This window comes from Orcinus orca, chromosome X (assembly GCF_937001465.1).
Source record: "Orcinus orca chromosome X, mOrcOrc1.1, whole genome shotgun sequence".
Classification (NCBI taxonomy): Eukaryota; Metazoa; Chordata; class Mammalia; order Artiodactyla; family Delphinidae; genus Orcinus; species Orcinus orca.
In genome coordinates this window covers 120,001,252-120,024,448 of record NC_064580.1, presented here as the reverse complement: position 1 = coordinate 120,024,448, position 23,197 = coordinate 120,001,252, and positions in this window count along the sequence as shown.

Below are 23,197 nucleotides of genomic sequence, written 5' to 3'. Positions count from 1 at the left end.
CTGTTTATCAAAAGATACCATTAAGAAAATGAATAGACAAGCCAAATGCTTGGAGAAAATATTCACAAACCATATTAAGCATAATAAAAAGGTAGAAAGGGCTGTGTCTTCCCCCCAAATCTATTATTCTCTATGATAGCTCCCCAGTTTTTCTGTTTTGCCATTTATCATAATATCTGATCATCCATTTGCTTGTTTGTTTGGTGTCTCACCCACAAAAATGTAATCCCTCTGAGAGAAGTGTCTTCTACCAGTTTCTATCTCAGTGAACACAATAGGTGCTCAAGAAATATTTATTGAATAAATAAATAGTATTTATCTTTGATATAGGAGGGGCTGGGAATGTATGTTTATTCACTGGGTTTATTCACTCTTTAGCATCATCCAAAGAGCCAACTTGGCTGTGTGTGGGAGACTCTAAATGTTCGCAGCTCAGGCTGGATCTGCTTTGGTATTTCCAGTTGTTGGCAACTTGAGATATGTTTATTCCATGCCTCTACCTTGGAAAGTGAAATTTGATGTTTGTTAGTCATCAGGAAACTGAGCCAGTCTTTTAGGCTTGTATTGTTCCTCGAGTTCTTCAGCTATGCTTAGCTAGCAACTCAGTTGGAATGGTCCTAAATTTCATGGTAAATCTTTTGGATTAGAGTATGGCAAAGCCTCATACTCTATCATGGCTTTAAAGTTGCTTTCACATATTGATGAGGATATCAAGGTATTTCAAGCTCCAGATGGAAGCACTTAAGTGAACTGCACATCATCTTGGTGCAGGAAGCCTTGACTTTGGTGCTCATTATGGGTAGGATTTATCAACCTCATTTTACATCCTAAAATGCTAGCAAAGATGGTGAACACTGAGAACAATTTGGGTATTGATTGTTTATATACCAGCCAGTGTAAAAATTTTGCTTTCAAATTCTCAAAGTCTATTTCTGTTTATTTGCACACAAGTAAAGAGAGCAGGGTTTTGAACTCAAATTGGCCCCTAAATAAATGCCCCTGATAAATGCTTGCATTTGGCCAGCATTTCTAACCACCATCTGGAAGGGGCAAAAGTGGCTAATTTGCAAAGCTGTGTTTACTCTGAATAAATTTGAGAAATTCTATTTCAGTCCATTATATACTTAATATTAAAACATTAGATTAGCCAAACTGTAGATTACCATTAGAGACAGTTGTTACAGATTAGCCAGCCTCAACCATGGGTTCAACAAAGTTAGAAGGGATAATAAATAGCATGCTGGGGGGTGTTGAGAGAAAGCCACTGGCTGCCTTTGAGGACAGGATTCATCTGGGCTCTTGTATGACTTTTCAACAGCCCAGTTACCCATCTCTGGAGAGCTCCCTAACTCACATTTCATCACAACTCTACATTTTTTGAACACTTTCTGTATGTCAGGTACTAGGCTACCTACTCCATTTTTACATTTCCCAAACCGTTTTAAATACATTTCCTCATGCAGTGCCCATAGCTGCCCATCAAAGCAAACATCATTAGCCCTTATTTAACAGATGAGGAAATGGAGGTCCAGGGGGGATCCAGTGATGCCACATTGCCAATGGGTGGAAGAGTCGGATTCTAATTCATCTGTGTGTCACTCCAGAAGTTTGCCTTGTTTTTTTCTTCCCAATATGGATACAACAACATTAACTAAAAGATGTGACAGGATGAGATGAAGATAGTTAGAGACTAAGATAACAAGAGGGGTGCAAGGGACATGCAAGCTGGCTCTTCTGCGGCCCAGGGCTCAGGCAAGTACATTTCAGGAACCATTATTGAAGGTACGGATTTTCTATGAGAATTGCCTCAGATCCTACTGATTTCTCAGGGAGCCATACAGGGTGATCCCTGAGTTCTTCCTACACCCACTCCAACTTGCAGAAATATTTCCAAGCCTCTGACTCCCGGCCTGGGCAGGAGAGCCTTCAGAGCTGAAAGGATGGTCAGCCTGTGCTTCTGAGTGGGCTCTCTCTGTCCTCTGCTGGACTTCAGGGCATCTGGATTATCTATGACTCTGGATTTTCTGGCTGGAGGAAGGAAGCCTAGTGAAGGCAGACCCCATCCTTAGGGGCTCAGTTGAGGCTTGTCCTGAAGAGTCAGTGGAGAGGGTATCAGGGCACTGCCATGATCACCAGTTACCTTGCCTGTACCGTCCCCATGCATGAGCTCTGTGAGGACAAGAACTGAATCTCAGTCACCATGTGCCTGGTGCCTGGCGTGTAGTTAGCACTTGATGAATGTTTGAATATTAAATTGAAATATCAATCGATGGATAACTATGAGCCCCTTAGGGCCACCTGACATTCCCATTCCCAGCACCTACTTGCTGACATTTGCTTCTCCCTCTCAGACAGCCCTGCTAGCCCTAGTTAGGGATGTAGGCTTCAGACAAGAGAATGTGATATTGACTCCAGTTCACTCAGCCAATACGTATTCATTAAGCGTCATTGGGAAAAGCAGTCTCATGTGTGCATGCAGTCTTATGGACACTCCTTCCCTCCAGTTTGGCCACATAAGAATGGGCCTTGGGCCTGGAGCACTCCCTTATCACAGATACAGTCCTCACACCTTGTGTGGGGATCTTTCCCCATTTCAGACTTAACGCGTGCTCCTTTGCTCTGGTTAGCACGTGTGTCATATGGTGCCTGGTCAACTCCACTGCTCTATCTGTTCCTGGTGGGGCGGAACGGGTCCTTCGCTTACAGCAGGAGAGTGGTGGGTGCAGACCATCTCCCTATGGGCCAGGACCTGCTGACCAGGAGGGGCTGACGCCCACCATGGAAGCTGATGTTGCTCTGTCTCTTCTCCATGGGGGTGAACTGTTGCTCCATCTGGTACCTGCGTGAGTCATATCTTGGCAACCTCGAACCGTGATTGATCTCCTGGGACTGTGGTTCCTGGGCGCAGGCATCATTATGCTCTCCGCTGTCCTGCATGCAGTGGGATGCCTGCCCTGGAGGTGGTGACAGGTGTCACTTGCTGGCCAGTTCAACAAGCCCCTCATGGTTTCCGGGCATCCTGTAAGTGAGGTTCTGGGGACGTGGAAAAGTAATTAAAACCTAGCCTCTCCACCCCAAGAGGTTCATGATTTACATGTAGACAAAATTATAGTTATCGTTTGCTAAATACCTACTATGCACAAGGGCTTCATCTGAACCAAAGCTCCTTTTCATTTCATTAAGCATAGAGCTACTTTTGTCTTGATTTTGTTGGGACAGTCCTGGTTTATTCTTGTTGTTCCAGTGAAATGATTAATGGCACCCTTTTCACTCTCAAAAGTGTCTTGATCTGAGCAATAAATTATATGGTCAGCCTCACTAAGCCACACAGGTCCTCACATACTGACTCAGAAGTCTAACCAGAGTACCGTGGGACTCCTGAATAAGGAGCAATTAGATCTCCCTCGGGTGGGATCGGGGAAGAGGGTCATGGAGAGGGTGGAATTGGAGGATGACTAAATAGTATTTTTGACAGCAGAGGTGACAATTTTTGATATGTTTCTCCTTTTCCTTTGTTATGAGTATCTCTGTACTTGGATGTTTAAAGCCAGGATCAATGAGTTCTGGTATAAAACATAGGGGTCTCCGTCTAAGCACAGAAAAGCATATGAGTAAAAAATAGGGGACTTCCCTAGTGGTCCAGTGGGTAAGACTCCTCGCTCCCAAAGCAGGGGGCCTGGGTTCCATCCCTCGTGGGGGAACTAGGTCCCGCATGCATGCCGCAACTAAAGATCCCGCGTGCCGCAACGAAGATCCCGTATGCTGCAACTAAGACCCGGTGCAGCCAAAATAAATAAATTAATTAATTAATAAAAAAAATAGGACATAACATTTATCTATCACTTATTAGGCACCAGACACTGTGCTAAGTCAGTCATGCACAGCATCTCACTGAATCCTTACAAACCTGTGAGATGGTGCCTGTGAACGCTCATCCTCTTTCTAAGGAGAGGAAATGAAGGCTAAGAGCAGTTAAATGACTTGTTCAGGGTCACACAGCTAGGAAGTTGTGGAATCAAAATACAGACAGAGGTCTTTCTCACTCCAGAGCTCGCATTATTATTTTTTAATTGAGATATAATTGACATGTAACATTGTGTAAGTTTATGGTGTACGTGTTGATTTGATACATTTATGTCTTGCAATATGATTACCACCATAATATGATTACCACCATAGAATTAGCTAACACCTCTGTCAGGTCACATTATCATCATTTCATTTTTGTGGTGAGAACAATTTTGATCTAGTCTCTTAGCAACTTTGAAGTATATATTGTAGTATTGTCGACTACCATCACAATGCTGTGCATTAGATCTCCAGAACTTAGTCATCTTCTCACTGCAAGTTTGTACCCTTTGACCAACATCTCCTCAACTCCCCTACCCCCCAGCCCCTGGTAACTACTATTCTACCCTCTGTTTCTATGATTTTGGCTTTTTTAGATTCCACATATAGATGATACCATATAACACTGCCAAGTTTATTGCAGAATTATTCTCAATAGCCAAGATATGGAAACAGCCTAAGTGTCCCTGAGCAGATGAATGGATAAAGAAGATGTGGTGTGTGTGTGTATGTGTGTGTGTGTGTGTGGCTATATATCTGTATCTATATATAGATATAGGTACAGATATAGATATTCTATCTTCGGATATTACTCAGCCATGAGAAAGAACGAAATCCTGCTATTTGGGACAGCAGGGATGGACCTTGAGGGCATAGTGCTAAATGAGATAAGTCAGACAGAGCACACATTCTTAAAACCTTTACTGTCCTGCTTCCAGATATTTCCATAATCTGGAATCAGGATTCCCCTGTTGCCCACGTGGCTGTCAGTGTCAGTGGATCATGAGAACAGTGCTAGGGACCACCATGTGTTGAGCACCTATGATGTACCAGGCACTGCACATAATTTATTTTGGATCATTGTAACCGCCCTGCTAAATAGATACTTCTCATTTTATGGATGAGGAATACTTCACGTCCTTCATGATGAGGAGGAATGGTAAGCATAAGAATGCCTTTGGGTGGCACGAGGGCTGTACACTGCTGTATTAGATACCTCCTGAGCTGGTAGGAAAGGCAAAATCTCCTGTTCTTTTTAATCAGTGGACCTCTCAGAAATGACACAAAATGTTATCTCTTTGCTTCCTCGGAGTCACTAGCCTTGTCACCCTGGGCAATTTCATTCCTCTCTAGGAGCTAGTTTCTTCATCTGTACAGTGGCGATAACTCCTACGTCACAACCTTGCCAGCAAGATTAAATGAGAAGGTGCGTGCAGACTATCTAGCCCAGCATCTATCTGTTCGTGACCCTTCCCTTTCCAGTAATTATTGATCTTGCCCTTCTGTGGACAGTTGACAGGTATCTGTTTCACTTTTACAGTAGTCATGGCTGAAATTTAGCTCAACTGTTTTTCACATTAGGAATGTGTGATTTTTCTACATTAGAATTTGGATACATTGGGGAAATTAAGCTGGAACAATTTTGTGTCTGATTTTTCCCCACCCCGAAAAATCCAAGCATTCTGTGCTTACATAGAAATACTAACTTCCCAAAGAATGTACATGACAGAGGATTCCAAAATTTGACTTTTTTTCTTACTTTATAATTTTAATAATACATGCACATGTGGGAAAAGGCAAAAGCTGTTGAAGCTTTACACTGAAGAATAAATTCTTCTTTCCCACCACCCTCAATTCCCCACTTACCCTTCTTAGAAGTAACCACTGCGCTTATGTTGTGTGTCTTTCAAGAAAGATACTCTGTTCACGTACAGGCATATCTGTATATTTTTATCTCCCTGCCTTTTTTCACAACCATGATAGCATATTCTACACACTGTTTGAACCTTGTTTTTGTTATTTAACAATGTATCTTGGCAATCTTTCCATTTCCGTATGAATAGATCTTCTTCATTATTTTTAATGGCTGTGTGGTATTCAAACATATGGATATCCTATAATTTGTGTAAACAGTCCCAAAGTTGTTTACGGTCTTTTGCTATTGCAAATAATTTTGAAGGCATTATCTTCATGCACACATCATTGCACACGGGCACGTAGAATCATAAGATAAATGGCTGTTACTGGAATCACTGGATCAAAGTGTATGTACATTTGCCATGTTGATGAATACTGCCAAATTGTCCTTCAAAGAGGGTGTCCCAGTTTAATTACCACTAACAATGAATGAGGGTGTTTCTTCACATCCTGGAATACAGTATAGGTTATCCTTTTCAATTCTAGTTGGAAGATGATAATTTGTTTTAGTTTAATTTTGTATCTCTGTTGCTATGAGGGAATTGATCATCTTTTCATATATTTGAGTCGTTTCTTTTTCTATATACATGTTCCTTACCCATTTTCTTATGGATTATTAAATTCATTTTACTGGTATATAAAACCTCTTTAAAGTTTTAGATTCTTTCCCAGATATGTTGAAAGTATTTTGTCTGCCACTTATCTTTTGATTTTATTCATAGTATCCATGGTATTTTGATACATGGAATGTTTTAAATTTTAATGTCTTTGTCTCTTGTTTAATGGTTCTTGGTGTATGTGTCATACTTACAAAACATTGCTGAGAATGTAATAAATTTTCCCTGTTTACATTTGTTACTTTAATGGTATCAGTTTTTAAGAAAACGTTTAACATTTTTATCCACGTGGTATTTATTTTAGTATAAGAAATGGGGCAGGTATCCAACCTAATTCTTTTTCAAATGCTTAGCCAGTTGGCCCAATACTATTTATTGAATAATTCATTTCCCCTGTTGAATTTAAATGCCTCCTTAATAATAAAACAGATTTTTAAGAGATATATTTTGGGCAATTTCTAGATTCTGTGTTCTGTTCCATTAATTTTGTCCATTCATTTAATGGCATCAAACTGTGTTAATTACACACGTTTTATGATATCTTAATAGGTATTATTGCTAGCATCCTCACACAACTCTTTCTTTTCAGAATTTTCCTCGGGTTTCTTACAAGTTGTGTTTCCACTTGAACTTTAAGAATAAGTTGGGCTGCTTCAAAATAGAATCCTAGTTGTATGTTATCTGGATTGTTGAAATTTATAAATATTCTTGAGAGAATTGTTTTAATAAGAATCATTTCTGTTGCTACTTTAAATGGGTTATTTTCTTTGATTCTGTTTTCTAACTAGTTATTTGTTATATATAGGAAAGTTAATGTTATTTTTATTAAAGAATCTCTGCTGCAGCTATAAAAATTGTGATGGGGAAGCACGTGTATTGAGTCTACATGATGAGCACCCTGGTTCCAGTTTTGAACTATACACAAATATAAAGACTCCTAGGAAATATATTGACAAGACATGAACCAAAATATCAACCTTGATTATGTCTGAATGGATGATGCTTCTGAATGTCCCAGGGATTGAACCCGTGCCCTCAGCAGTGAAAGCGTGGAGTCCTAACCACTGCACCACCAGGGAATTCCCCTTTGTTGTCTTCTTTGTGTTGTTCAGTGTTTCCCATATTTCTTACAGTAAGCATGCATTACTACTATATCAAGAAGAAAAAAATATTTTAAAAAGAAAGTTGACAATATAATTAAGAGATATAACTTTGGAGTATGCTTGTGATGCTCATATAGGGAGGAAGGGAACAACATGATTAACTAACTGCATAGTCAGGGTAGATTGAGTGCTGTAATAAACTACCCCAAAGACGCAGTGGCTGGAAACAGTAAAAGTTTGTTTCTTTCGTACAGTCTAATGCAGGTCAACACGAACTGGGGCAGGGAGAGGGGAGCTGTTGCATATAGTAGGTTTTAGTCACTTCATCTCACATTCTATTGGCCTGTACTCAGTCACATGACCTTATCCAGCTGCAAGGGTGACTGGGCAATGTCACCTAGCTGTGTGCTCAGGAAGAAGAGAGCATGGAGTCTGGGAGAACCCCCAGACTCTAGTGAATCTGGTGAGCATTTACAGTTTTGCAGTAGTGTTTTTGCATCATTTCCCAGGGCAGTTATTTGGGTTTGGGAGTGTTCTTCCCAGGGAGCTTTCTTGAAGTTGTCGAGAGTACCCAGATTATACCTGAATAACCGAACAAGGAGAGGTGCGCCTCCCTCCCATGCAAATCTCTTGGTATCTTATTACCTGTGTTCAGCCGTCTTGTGCATTGAGCCATTGCCAATCTGAAATTGAATCCTCAGACTCTGATTACCCACCTTACATCTGCTCTGGTTTGGCATCTTCAGTCAATTGACTCAGTATCTGACCATCATCTATGTTGGACGCTGCTTTCTCTATGTACAGTGCTTTGGTGAACTGTCTACATTTCTTTCTGTGTCTGAACTCAATCCATCTCCTGCTTCCTGACCTGACACTGGGTTGTGAGGATGGCATCTCTAAAGGACTCTGTATCATCTTACTTAGGGCTGATTACTTCCTGGAGAAGGAGGGAATCATTTTCCCTGCCCTGGTTTCTGGAGAGTGATTGATGAACTACTTACAGTTCAGTGCATGTAGCTCCTTGCCCAGTGTCCTTTGGTACCCTGAGTTTGTGTAAGGAAGCTGATGGATGTATGTGGTACAGCCTGACATGTCATTTGGAAAGGATTACTGATGGACACCTGGCACCATCACCTTCCCACAGAATATCAAAATGCAGGATATGGTGAAAACATTCAGTGTGGTCATAAAGGGCAAACCCTCGATAAATATCCCAGGAAACCTGGGTCTTATTTTGCTAGCTCTGTGCTCACACGCTTTGTGTCTTTCTCATAGGGCCTTTGGAGTATAATTCCTTTCAAAAGGACAAGTTTTCTGTGTTGTGTTTTAAATGGGGCCTTTATTTAAGTAGTTTCTGTGTTCTGCTCATCTTTTGCTATCCAACAAGCTGCTAGGCAAACAAAATACCTGGGGCCTATGACCGACCGACCGTAGGTATTGATTGAAGTCCAGAGCTATTTTTAAAGTAACATTTTCTTTCTGATTTTAAAAGGAATACATAACAATGACTTATGCTTTTGAGTACATGCTAAGAGCTCAGGACTGGGCTCAGTGTTTTGCATGCATTGACTAATCTTCCCAACAACTTTCTGTGGTAAATATTATGATTTCCATTTAACTTAGAAGGCAAGTGAGGTCCAAAGAAATCCAGTGTCTTGTTCAGGTTCACAGAGCTGGGAAGTGGTAATGCTAGAATTAGAACCTGGGTCTTCTGACACTGGAAACTTCACACTTTACTGCCACCAAATCCTGCCTCTATACTTAACTATTATGGCACATTTAAAGAAGATAAAATATAATGAAGAAAACAACAATAAGAATAAAAATTATCCATAATACCTTAACCTAGAGATACTTATTATATCTGGTACATTTTCTCCAAGTCTTTACCCTGGATGGGTAGATAGATAAAATATTTTAATGAACAGGCTGTATTCATGGCTTTGTACTCTGCTTTTAATATTAACCTCTATTGTGAGCATATTTTCAAGTCACTAAATTTTGTTGAAAGCATTTTCATGGTTACTTACCACACAACTCTACCATAATTCATTTAACCGATCTTTGATTACTGGACATTTTTCTGCTTTCAGTTTTTGCTATTTCAAAACCAATTATACATAGTTCTACCATGAATCAATTTGACTGATTATTTTCTTGTTATAAATTCCTAGTAGAATGACTGTTTTAAATCTATGCATATGTTTAAGGTCCTTGACACACATTGTCAAATATAATGGATTATTGATAGTATCTCTATCACTCAGCCATAATTGACTTTAATATACTTCATAATTGATTCTAACCATTTCTAGAGGCATCTTTTTTATTTGGTCATTGAATACAAAATAGATTTAGATAATTTCTAAGTGCCAAGTCTTCTTCCTTATCTAAGGATCTATGTTAGATCTTATGAAATCTATGAACTAGGTACTATCTTTCATGGATAAGGACATTAAGACTCAAAAATTTGAAATAATTTATTTAAAGTCACAAATTTAGCAAGTGGCAGAACTGAGATTCAAACCCACTTAGTCTGTCTCCAGAGAAATCTCAAGAGAGGTTAAGTGCCTTGTTGCCTTCTTTAAAGTCTCCCAGAGTATCACTTCACACTGGTCAGAATGGCCATCATCAAAAAGTTTACAATTAATAAATGCTAGAGAGGGTGTGGGGAAAAGGGAACCCTCCTATACTGTTGGCGGGAATGTAAATTGGTGCAGCCACTATGGAGAACAGTATGGAGGTTCCTTAAAAAACTAAAAATAGAGCTACCATATGATCCAGCAATCCCACTCCTGGGCATATATCCTGAGAAAACTAATTTGAAAAGATACATGCACACCAATGTTCATAGCAGCGCTATTTACAATAGCCAAGACATGGACGCAACTTAAATGTCCATCAACAGATGAAAGGATAAAGATGTGAAATATATATACACAAAATGGAATACTACACAGCCATAAAAAAGAACAAAATAATGCCATTTGCAGCAACATGGATGCAACTAGAGATTATCATACTAAATGAAGTAAGTCAGGCAGAGAAAGACAAATATCATATGATATTGCTTATATGTAGAATCTAAAAAAAAATACACTGTACAACTGAAACTAATACAACATTGTAAATCAACTATACTCCAATAAAAATTTTTTAAAAATAATGCAGATCAACTTATTTACAAAACAGGAGCAGACTCACAGACATAGAAAAGGAACTTATGGTTATCAAAGGGGAAAGGGGAGGGGGAGGGATAAATTAGGAGTATGGGATTAACAGATACACATCACTATAAATAAAATAGATAAACAACAAGGATTTACTGTATAGCACAGGGAACTATATTCTTCTATATTCTTGTAATAACCTATAATGGAGAAGAATCTGAAGATGTACACCTGAAACTAATACAATATTGTAAATCAACTATAGTAAAATTTTTTAGAAAGGGAAAAAAACTTAAAAAATAAAGTCCTGGGAAAAAAACGTCTCCCAGAGACTAAGTAGTTGAACTGGAGCCCACATCCAGGCCTCAGTGTTCAGCGATCTTTCCTCTACACCGAAGCTCCACTGTAGCCATTTGGGTGCCGTTGGCAATGTCAGCCCTCATTTGAAATGCCCAACACTGTTAAGAGTCTCTCAAGCACAGACCAAGTTTGCTCACAAACACATAGTGACAAGTCATTGGGTTTTTTTCACCTGACATTGGTGTATGCCCCTTGCGTGTGTTTGCACCTGTGATGACCTGACAGTTCCCATAGGCGCCATTTTACCGAGTCGGTAGAGGAACTGAGAGGTAAAATAATGTAGTCAAGGTCACATAGCTGATAATGTAAGTAGAAATCATAATACCCGTCTCCTAGAATTGTTCAGAGGATTATATGCATGTTGGAAAGTGCCTGTCCCAAGGTAAGCATTCAATAGATAAGAGTAAATATTAATAATGCTGCTGATAATTGTCCTTAGTATGGTAATACCTTAGTAGGATAGGGTAACGAGTTCTTCTGCTTTGTTAATCCTTGTGTCCTCAACTAAGGACCATTGTGGTCATTCATTGTCTTACTAGACCAAACACTACCTGCGAGATTTGCAAATATTGATTCCACTTTGCATGAAGAATGCCTCCTTGGGAAGTTGCTGATTAGCTAGAAGAAGCTGGCTAACCCCGAGACCCTCAGATTGGTACTGAAGCTACAGAGGCTTCTAAGTAGAGGCATTATTTTCAATGTGTCAACCTCTCACATATCTCTGATAAGCAGGGACACTTCTACTTTTACACACTATGCTTGGATACAAGTCTGCTTCAACATGATAGGAAGCAACTTGGTACCCTCTGCTTGCTATTTTAAGTATTAAACAGCAAAGTCCTGTGGCAGTCTAGGAAACTTACCTCTGCCGAATGTGCTGAAACAGTAGAATGGAATTAAATGGGACCTTGTACCTAGTATATTTCACCACCAGCATGTTTTATTCATCCTTGCCTGGCTGTATGAATGGGAAATTTGATGAAGAGACACTCTAGTAACAGAACTATAATTTTCCGAGGAGAAACTGCACCCCTGTTTTGAAGGAAGACGTCATTTTGGCTGGGAGAAATTATTAGTTTCCTGGTGTGGTATTCCCTTTACCACTGGAAGGCATGGTGTGGCGATTCCAGCTGGATTTTTCCTATGAACAGTGAATGTGAAGAGTGAGACTCTCTAGTCCTCTGTTATCAAAGCCATATATTCTAGCAAGGCTAGACCCAGACACAACTCTCTGTTGGAGTTGTGACTATAATTTTACTGGGGAACACATCACTACCGTGTACATTAGTCTTCTAGCCGGGAAATGGGAAAGCAAAGCAAGCCATATCCCTCCAAGAGACCTAGTGAAGAAAGTAGGCTTGTGTCATTAGCCCCAGACCACTGAGTGCAGTGTATTGCCGTGCCAGGGCCAGCCATCACCATGAGAGCGGGCAGAGCATGGCAGATACGATAAACCCATTCCTGCTATGAAAATAAAACATAAACTAGATTACTTCATGAAGATTTGATTTTTGCTGAGCATCAACTGTGTGAAAGAATCAAGCACCTCAGGTGTGCTGGGATATTCTAGTGGATGCTTTACCGATAGTACCACCAAAGCTGAGAACAATCATGTGGGCTACGTACTATTATTATCATACCAATTTTCTTAACATCTTTATTGGAGTATAATTGCTTAACAATGGTGTGTTAGTTTCTGCTGCATAACAAAGTGAATCAGCTATACGTATACCTATGTTCCCATACCTCTTCCCTCTTGCGTCTCCCTCCCTCCCACCCTCCCTATCCCACCCCTCCAGGCGGTCACAAAGCACCGAGCTGATCTCCCTGTGCTATGCAGCTGCTTCCCACTAGCTATCTGTTTTACATTTGGTGCTGTATATATGTCCATGCCACTCTGTCACTTCGTCCCAGCTTACCCTTCCCCCTCCCCATATCCTCAACTCCATTCTCCAGTAGGTCTGTGTCTTTATTCCTGTCTTGCCCCTAGGTTCTTCATGACCTTTTTTTTTTTCCCTTAGATTCCACATATATGTGTTAGCATATGGTATTTGTTTTTCTCTTTCTGACTTACTTCACTCCGTATGACAGACTCTTGGTCCATCCCCCTCACTACAAATAACTCAGTTTCGTTTCTTTTTATGGCTGAGTAATATTCCATTGTATATATGTGCCACATCTTCTTTATCCATTCATCTGTCGATGGACACTTAGGTTGCTTCCATGTCCTGGCTATTGTAAATAGAGCTGCAGTGAACATTGCGGTGCATGACTCTTTTTCAATTATGGTTTTCTCAGGGTATATGCCCAGGAGTGGGATTGCTGGATCGTATGGTAGTTCTATTTTTTTGTTTTTTAAGGAACCTCCACACTGTTCTCCATAGTGGCTATATCAATGTACATTCCCACCAACAGTGCAAGAGGGTTCCCTTTTCTCCACACCCTCTCCAGCATTTATTATTTGTAGATTTTTTGATGATGGCTATTCTGACCGGTGTGAGGTGATACCTCATTGTAGTTTTGATTTGCATTTCTCTAATGATTAGTGATGTTTAGCATCCTTTCATGTGTTTGTTGGCAATCTGATTATCTTCTTTGGAGAAATGTCTATTTAGGTCTTCTGCCCATTCTTGGATTGGGTTGTTTGTTTTTTGGATATTGAGCTGCATTAGCTGCTTGTAAATTTTCCAGATTAATCCTTTGTCCGTTGATTCGTTTGCAAATATTTTCTCCCATTTTGAGGGATGTCTTTTCGTCTTATTTATCGTTTCCTTTGCTGTGCAAAAGCTTTGAAGTTTCGTTAGGTCCCATTTGTTTATTTTTGTTTTTATTTCCATTTCTCTAGGACGTGGGTCAATAAGGATCTTGCTGTGATTTATGTAATAAAGTGTTCTGCCTATGTTTTCCTCTAAGAGTTTGATAGTGTCTGGCCTTAAATTTAGGTCTTTAAACCATTTTGAGTTTATTTTTGTGTGTGGAGTTAGAGAGTGTTCTCATTTCATTCTTTTACATGTAGCTGGCCAGTTTTCCCAGCACCACTTATTGAAGAGGCTGTCTTTCCTCCATTGTATATTCTTGCCTCCTTTATCAAAGATAAGGTGACCATATGTGCGTGGGTTTATCTCCGGGCTTTCTATCCTGTTCCATTGATCTATATTTCTGTTTTTGTGCCAGTACCATACTGTGTTGATTACTGTAGCTTTGTAGTATAGTCTGAAGTCCAGGAGCCTGATTCATCTAGCTCCATTTTTCTTTCTAAGATTGCTTTGGCTATTCGGGGTCTTTTGTGTTTCCATACAAATTGTGAATTTTTTTCTTTTAGTTCTGTGAAAAATGTCATTGGTAGTTTGATAGTGATTGCACTGAATCTGTAGATTGCTTTGGGTAGTAGAGTCATTTTCACAATGTTGATTCTTCCAATCCAAGAACATGGTATATCTCTCCATCTATTTGTATCATCTTTAATTTCTTTCATCAGTGTCTTATAGTTTTTTGCATAGAGGTCTTTTGTCTCCTTAGGTAGGTTTATTCCTAGGTTTTTTATTCTTTTTGTTGCAGTGGTAAATGGGAGTGTTTCCTTAATTTCTCTTTCCGATTTTTCTTCATTAGTGTATAGGAATGCAGGAGACTTCTGTGTATTAATTTTGTATCCTGCTACTTTACCAAATTCACCGATAGCTCTAGTAGTTTTCTGGTAGCATCTTTAGGATTCTCTATGTATAGTATCATGTCATCTGCAAACAGGGACAGCTTTACTTCTTCTTTTCCGATTTGGGTTCCATTTATTTCTCTCTCTTCTCTAATTGCTGTGGCTAAAACTTCCAAAACAATGTTGAATAATAGTGGTGAGAGCGGACAACCTTGTCTTGTTCCTGATCTTAGAGGAAATGTTTTCAGTTTTTCACCATTGAGAAGTATGTTGGCTGTGGGTTTGTCATATACGGCCTTTATTATGTTGAGGTAAGTTCGCTCTGTGCCTACTTTCTGGAGGGTTTTTATCATAAATGGGTGTTGAATTTTGTTGAAAGCTTTTTTTGCATCTATTGAGATGATCATATGGTTTTAATCCTTCAGTTTGTTAATACGGTTTATCACACTGAGTGATTTGCATATATTGAAAAATCCTTGCATTCCTGGCATAAACCCCACTTGCACATGGTGTATGATCCTTTTAATGTGCTGTTGGATTCTGTTTCCTAGTATTTTGTTGAGGATTTTTGCATCTGTGTTCATCAGTGATAATGGCCTGTAGTTTTCTTTCTTTGTGACATTTTTGGTTTTGGTATCAGGGTGATGGTGGCCTCGTAGAATGAGTTTGGGAGTGTTCCTCCCTCTGCTATATTTTGGGAGAGTATGAGAAGGATAGGTGTTAGCTATTCTCTAAGTGTTTGGTAGAATTCGCCTGTGAACCCGTCTGGTCCTGGGCTTTTGTTTGTTGGAAGATTTTTCTTTTAATATAAAAAATATTTTATTTTATATAATGCAGTATAGTTGATTAACAATGTTGTGTTAGTTTCAGGTGCACAGTAAAGTGATTCAGTTATACTTGTATCTGTTCTTTTTTGCTATACAAGAAATGCACAACCTTCTGAGACTGAACCAGGAAGAAATAGAAAATATAAACAGACCAATCACAAGCACTGAAATTGAAACTGTGATTAAAAATCTTGGAACAAACAAAAGCCAAGGACCAGATGGCTTCACAGGCGAACTCTATCAAACCTTTAGAGAAGAGCTAACACCTATCCTTCTCAAACTCTGCCAAAATATAGCAGAGGGCAGAACACTCCCAAACTCATTCTATGAGGCCACCATCACCCTGATACCAAAACCAGACAAGGATGTCACAAAATAAGAAAACTACAGGCCAATATCACTGATGAACTTAGATGCAAAAATCCTCAACAAAATACTAGCAAACAGAATCCAACAGCACATTAAAAGGATCATACACCATGATCAAGTGGGGTTTATCCCAGGAATGCAAGGATTCTTCAATATACGCAAATCAATCAACGTGATACACCATTTTAACAAACTGAAGGAGAAAAACCATATGATCATCTCAGTAGATGCAGAGAAAGCTTTTGACAAAATTCAACACCCATTTATGATAAAAACCCTGCAGAAAGTAGGCATAGAGGGAACTTTCCTCAACATAATAAAGGCCATATATGACAAACCCACAGCCAACATCATCCTCAATGGTGAAAAACTGAAACCATTTCCACTAAGATCAGGAACAAGAAAAGGTTGCCCACTCTCACCACTGTTATTCAACATAGTTTTGGAAGTTTTAGCCACAGCAATCAGAGAAGGAAAAGAAATAAAAGGAATCCAAATTGGAAAAGAAGAAGTAAAGCTGTCACTGTTTGCAGATGACATGATACTATATAGAGAGAATCCTAAAGATGCTACCAGAAAACTACTAGAGCTAATCGGTGAATTTGGTAAAGTAGCAGGATACAAAATTAATGCACAGAAATCTCTTGCATTCCTGTACACTAATGATGAAAAATCTGAAAGTGTTGGAAGATTTTTAATCACAGTCTCAATTTCAGGGTTTGTGATAGGTCTTTTTATATTTTCTATTTCTTCCTGGTTCAGTCTCGGGAGGTTGTGCTTTTCTAGGAATTTATCCATTTCTTCCAGGTTGTCCAATTTATTGGCATACAGTTGCTTGTAGTAAACTCTCATGATCCTTTGTATTTCTGTAGTGAGAGGTGTTACTTCTCCTTTTTCATTTCTGATTCTGTTGATTTGAGTCTTCTCCCTTTTTTTTCTTGATGAGTCTGACTAATGGTTTATCAATTTTGTTTATATTCTCAAAGAGCCAGCTTTTAGTTTTACTGAGTTTTGCTTTTGTTTCCTTCATTTCTTTTTCATTTATTTCTGATATGATCTTTATGATTTCTTTCCTTCTGCTAACTTTAGCGTTTTTTTCTTCTCCTTTCTCTAATTGCTTTAGGTGTAAGGTTAGGTTGTTTATTTGAAATATTTCTTATTTCTTGAGGTAGGATTGTACTGCTATAAACTTCCCTCTTAGAACTGGTTTTGCTGCATCCCATAGGTTCTGGGGTCGTCATGTTTTCATTGTCATTTGTTTCTAGGTATTTTTTGATTTCCTCTTTGATTTCTTCAGTGATCTCTTGGTTAGTTAGTAGTGTATTGTTTAACCTCCATGTGTTTGTATTTTTTACAGATTTTTTTTCCTGTAATTGATATCTAGTCTCGTAGCGTTATGGTTGGAAACGATACCTGATACAATTTATACCAAGGCTTGATTTGTGACCGAAGATATGATCCATCCTGGAGAATGTTCCTTGAGCACTTGAGAAGAAAGTGTATTCTGTTGTTTTTGGATGGAATGACCTATGAATATCAATTAAGTCCATCTTGTTTAATGTGTCATTTAAAGCTTGTGTTTCCTTATTTATTTTCATTTTGGATGATCTGACCATTGGTGAAACAGGAGTGTTAAAGTCCCCTACTATGATTGTGTTGCTGTCAATTTCCCCTTTTATGGCTGTTAGCATTTGCCTTATATATTGAGGTGCTCTTATGTTGGGTGCATAAATATTTACAATTGTTATATCTTCTTCTTAGATTGATCCCTTGATCATTATGTAGTATCCTTCTTTGTCTCTTGTAATAGACTTTATTTTAAAGTCTGTTTTGTCTGATATGAGAATTGCTACTCCAGCTTTCTTTTGGTTTCCATTTGCATGAAATATCTTTTTCCATCCCCTCACTTTCAGTCTGTATGTGTCCCTAGGTCTGAAGTGGGTCTCTTGTAGACAGCATATATACGGGTCTTGTTTTTGTATCCATTCAGCAAGCCTGTGTCTTTTGGTGGGAGCATTTAGTCCATTTACATTTAAGGTAGTTATCAATATGTATCTTCCTATTACTATTTTCCTAATTGTTTTGGGTTTGTTATTGTAGGTCTTTTCCTGCTCTTGTGTTTCCTGCCTAGAGAAGTTCCTTTAGGATTTGTTGTAAAGCTGGTTTGGTGGTGCTGAATTCCCTTAGCTTTTGCTTGTCTGTAAGGGTTTTAATTTGTCCGTCAAATCTCAATGAGATCCTTGTTGGGTAGAGTAGTCTTGGTTGTAGGTTTTTCCCTTTCATCACTTTAAATATGTCCTGCCAGTCCCTTCTGGCTTGCAGAGTTTCTGCTGAAAGATCAGCTGTTAACCTTATGGGGATTCCTTTGTATGTTATTTGTTGTTTTTCCCTTGGTGCTTTTAATATGTTTTCTTTGTATTTTATTTTTGATAGTTTGATTAATATGTGTCTTGGCATGTTTCTCCTTGGATTTATCCTGTATGGGACTCTCTGTGCTTCCTGCACTTGATTAACTATTTCCTTTCCCATATTAGGGAAGTTTTCAACTATAATCTCTTCAAATATTTTCTCAGTCCCTTTCTTTTTCTCTTCTTTTTCTGGGACCCCTATAATTCGAATGTTGGTGTGTTTAATGTTGTCCCAGAGGTCCATGTAACTGTCCTCAATTCTTTTCTTTCCTTTTTCTTTATTCTTCTCTGAAGTAGTTATTTCCACTATTTTATCTTCCAGGTCACTTATCCGTTCTTCTGACTCAGTTATTCTGCTATTGATTCTTTCTAGAGAATTTTTAATTTCATTTATTGTGTTGTTCATCATTGTTTGTTTGCTCTTTAGTTCTTCTAGGTCCTTATTAAACGTTTCTTATATTTCCTCCATTCTATTTCCAAGATTTTAGATCATCTTTACTATCATTATTCTGAATTCTTTTTCAGGTAGACTACCTATTTCCTCTTCATTTGTCTGGTCTGGTGAGTTTTTACCTTGCTCCTTCATCTGCTGTGTGTTTCTCTGTCTTTTCATTTTGCTTAACTTACTGTGTTGGGGGTCTCCTTTTCGCAGGCTGAAGGTTTGTAATTCCCATTGTTTTTGGTGCCTGCCCCCAGTGGCTAAGGTTGGTTCCGTGGGTTGTGGAAGCTTCCTGGTGGAGGGCACTGGTGCCTGTGTTCTGGTGGATGAGGCTGGATCTTGTCTTTCTGGTGGGCAGGACCACATCCAGTGGTGTGTTTTGGGGCGTCTGTGACCTTATTATGATTTTAGGCAGCCTCTCTGCTAATGGGTGGGGTTGTGTTCCTGTCTTGCTAGTTGTTTGGCATAGGGTATCCAGCACTGTAGCTTGCTGGTTGTTGAGTGGAGCTGGGTCTTAGTGTTGAGATGGAGATCTCTGGGAGAGCTTTTACCTTTTAATATTTCGTGGAGCTGGGAGGTCTCTGCTGGACCAATGTCCTGAACTCGGCTCTTCCACCTCAGTGGCACAGGGTTGACACCCAGCTGGAGCATCAATACCCTGTCAGCCACACGGCTCAGAAGAAAAGGGAGAAAAAAAGAAAGAAAAATAAAATAAAATAAAGTTATTTAAAAAATTATTAAAAATAAAAAATATTAAAAAGTAAAAAAAAAAGGAAAGAAGAGAGCAACCAAACCAAAACACAGATCCACCAATGGTAACAATGCTAAAAACTATACAAAAACAAAACAAAACAAAACAAAACGGACAGACAGAACCCTAGGACAAATGGTAAAAGCAAAGCTATACAGACAAAATCACACAGAGAAGCATATACATACACACTCATAAAAAGAGAAAAAAGAAAAAAATATATATCTATATATTAAAGGAAAAGGAAGAGAGCAACCAAATCATTAAACAAATCTACCAATGATAATAAACTCTAAATAGTAAACTAAGATAAACATAAAACCAGAAACAAATTAGATGCAGAAAGCAAACTCCAAGTCTACAGTTGCTCCCAAAGTCCACCACCTCAATTTTGGGATGATTCGTTGTCTATTCAGGTATTCCACAGATGCAGGTACATCAAGTTGATTGTGGAAATTTAATCCACTGCTCCTGAGGCTGCTGGGAGAGATTTCCCTTTCTCTTCTTTGTTCGCACAGGTCCCGGGGTTCAGCTTTGGATTTGGACCCGCCTCTGCATGTACGTCACCTGAGGGCGTCTGTTCTTCACTCAGTCAGGATTGGGTTAAAGGAGCAGCTGATTCGGGGGCTCTGGCTCACTCAGGCCGGGGGGAGGGAGAGGTACGGATGTGGGGTGAGACTGGCGGCAGAGGCTGGCGGGACGTTGCACCAGCCTTAGGCGCAGCGTGCGTTCTCCTGGGGAGGTTTTCCCTGGATCACGGGACCCTGGCAGTGGCAGGCTTCACAGGCTCCCGGGAGGGGAGGTGTGGAGAGTGACCTGTGCTCGCACACAGGTTTCTTGGTGGCGGCAGCAGCAGCCTTAGCATCTCATGCCCGTCTCTGGGGTCCACACTGATAGCCGCGGCTTGTGCCCATCTCTGAAGCTTGTTTAGGTGGTGCTCTGCATCCCCTCTCCTCACGCACCTGGAAACAATGGTCTCTTGCCTCTTAGGCAGGTCCAGACATTTTCCTGGACTCCCTCCCGGCTAGCTGTGGCGCACTGACCACTTCAGGCTGTGTTCACGCCGCCAACCCCAGTCCTCTCCCTGGAATCTGACCTCCGAAGCCCAAGCCTGAACTCCCAGCCCCCGCCCACCCTGGCGGGTGAGCAGACAAGCCTCTCAGGCTGGTGAGTGCTGTTCAGCACCAGTCCTCTGTGTGGGAATCTCTCCGCTTTGCCCCCTGCACCCCTGTTGCTGTGCTCTCCTCTGTGGCTCTGAAGCTTCCCCCTTCCGCCACCTGCAGTCTCCACCAGTGAAGGGGCTTCCTAGTGTGTGGAAACCTTTCCTCCTTCACAGCTCCCTCCCAGAGGGGAGGTCCTATCCCTATTCTTTTGTCTGTTTTTTCTTTTTTCTTTTGCCCTACTCAAGTACATGGGGAGTTTCTTGCCTTTTGGGAAGTCTGAGGTCTTCTGCCAGTGTTCAGTACGTGTTCTGTAGGAGTTGTTCCACATGTAGATGTATTTTTGATGTATTTATGGGGAGGAAGGTGATCTCCACGTGTTACTCCTCTGCCATCTTGAAGGTCTCCCCCATCATACCCATGGAAGAGGAGGCAGGAAGTGCATTTTTGAAGGAGGGATGAGACGTGAATAGACAGTGCCTCCTTTTCTTTAGAGCCTGCTATATGTATGCCAGGCCTTGCACTAGGGACTTTCATCCATTAAAACTCGGTCTTGGGGCTTCCCTGATGGTGCAGTGGTTGAGAATCCACCACAACTACTGAGCCCACGTGTCACAACTACTGAGCCCACGTGCCACAACTAGTGAAGCCTGCGCGCCTAGAGCCCATGCTCCACAACAAGAGAAGCCACCTCAATGAGAGGCCCGTGCACCACAATGAAGAGTAGCCCCCGCTCGCCGTAACTAGAGAAAGCTGGCGTGCAGCAACAAAGACCCAAGGCAGCCAAAAATAAATAAAATAAAATAAATTTATTTAAAAATCTCACTCTCACAAGAACAATATCATGATCCCCAGTTTGTAGACATTGAAACAAAGGCTAGCAAGAGATGATGTAGCCAGATGTGGGTGAATGGCATCAACAAATGCCTGGCCCATGGACCGTAAAGAGAGACATTGTTTTTACAGAGAATACACAGTAATATCAGAGGGGTCCACTGGGCCCAGATTACAGAAATTCTGGGACTCTGTTGAATTGACAATGGAGAGTTAGTCAGATTTCCTGAGAATGCAGAAAGGAGATAACGAGAGTTGTGTTTCAGGAAGATTCTCGGGCATTGTTCTGCAAGGATGAATTGAGTGGCAGGACCTAGAGTGAGTAAAGACAACTATTTCTCTACTCCAAGCAAAGGCAATAGGCATGGGCCCCAGAGGCCTGAGTCTGAAGCTGAGCGCTGTCATTGATTAGCTGTGTGATTTCAGGCAAGGCATTCTCTCTCTCCTGACCCTCAACTGTCTCAGCTGTAGATGAAGCTGATAATAGAATGTATGTGTCTCATAGGGGTGCTGTGAGGAGTCAACAAGACAAAATATATGAAATGCTCTGCCCAGTGCCTGACCCATAGTAATCATGCGGTAAATGGGAGCCCCTATTTTTTTCATGAAAAAGAGCGAGACCAGCTTGGAGGCTGTTGTAATCCATGCACGAGGTGATAAGGACCCAGCCTGAGATGGTGACAAGAGAGATTGGGAAAGGGGGAAATAGTGATGTTAAGTGTAAGACAGTGACTAGGTTGTTGAGGGAAAAAACATCTTTCCTTAGCCAGAATATTCTGTTGTCAAATGTAAAACAGATTTGAAGATGAAAATTATCTATCATGTGCAGTGTAGTTTTTGTCAGGCTTTTGTTAGACTGTAAGACATTGACTCCAATTTTGTAATGTCTATATCTATCATTCTTTAAGCATTCAGCATGTTGATTTCATATCTCCCAAAGCCTTTCCATTTTGTAACTATTGAAATGAAAAGTTTTGAGATAAAGCAAGGGATTTGAGTATATATGAAAATGAGTTCTAAAATGGAAGATTGAGTTTCATATTTACCACCTTTTAGTCTGTGTTTCCAAAAGACTTGCAGTTTCATCATTTCCATTATGTTTTCTGAAGTGGCATGAATGTTATAGATACTAAGTCTGATATTTAATTAAAAGGAGGTTGTCTGTTCATGTAGTTGCTGTCCAGGGTAATTAGTCATTTGTCTTAGGTAGCTAGAACTGAATGTTTCCACCACAAACCCATGTCAGTTATTTGGTACATAAATCAGACCCTGGAGAGAATGAACTTAGGAGTTCAAAACATGGAACCTGCCTTTGATTTTAATATTCAGCCCACAGTAAAAAATCCTAGAATGCCAGCCTCCAGCCCTTTCTTAAAATGAGTTTATTAGTTGATCATTAAACATATGTTATATGCCACATAATTAATTTTAAAGTTGGTTAGAGCCTGAGTAAATGGACAATTACCCTCTCCTCTGTGAGCAGATCCATTATCATAATTGCTAATGAAACAAAATTCACATGCATACATAGATAAAAATAACCCCTGTCTCTTATGTATTTGACACAGAAGCAAAAAGCTCAATCTGTAATATCTAGTAGGACTAATTCCTTCATTTTATTCTTTTTCTTTATCTTACAGTGGTAATCAAATTTTCTTACGAAGCTGTCCTATCTTGTTTGCATTTAATTCTCCAGCTTCCCTTATTTGAAATCTAAAGCTTGTGTTTAACACTGGAATATAGT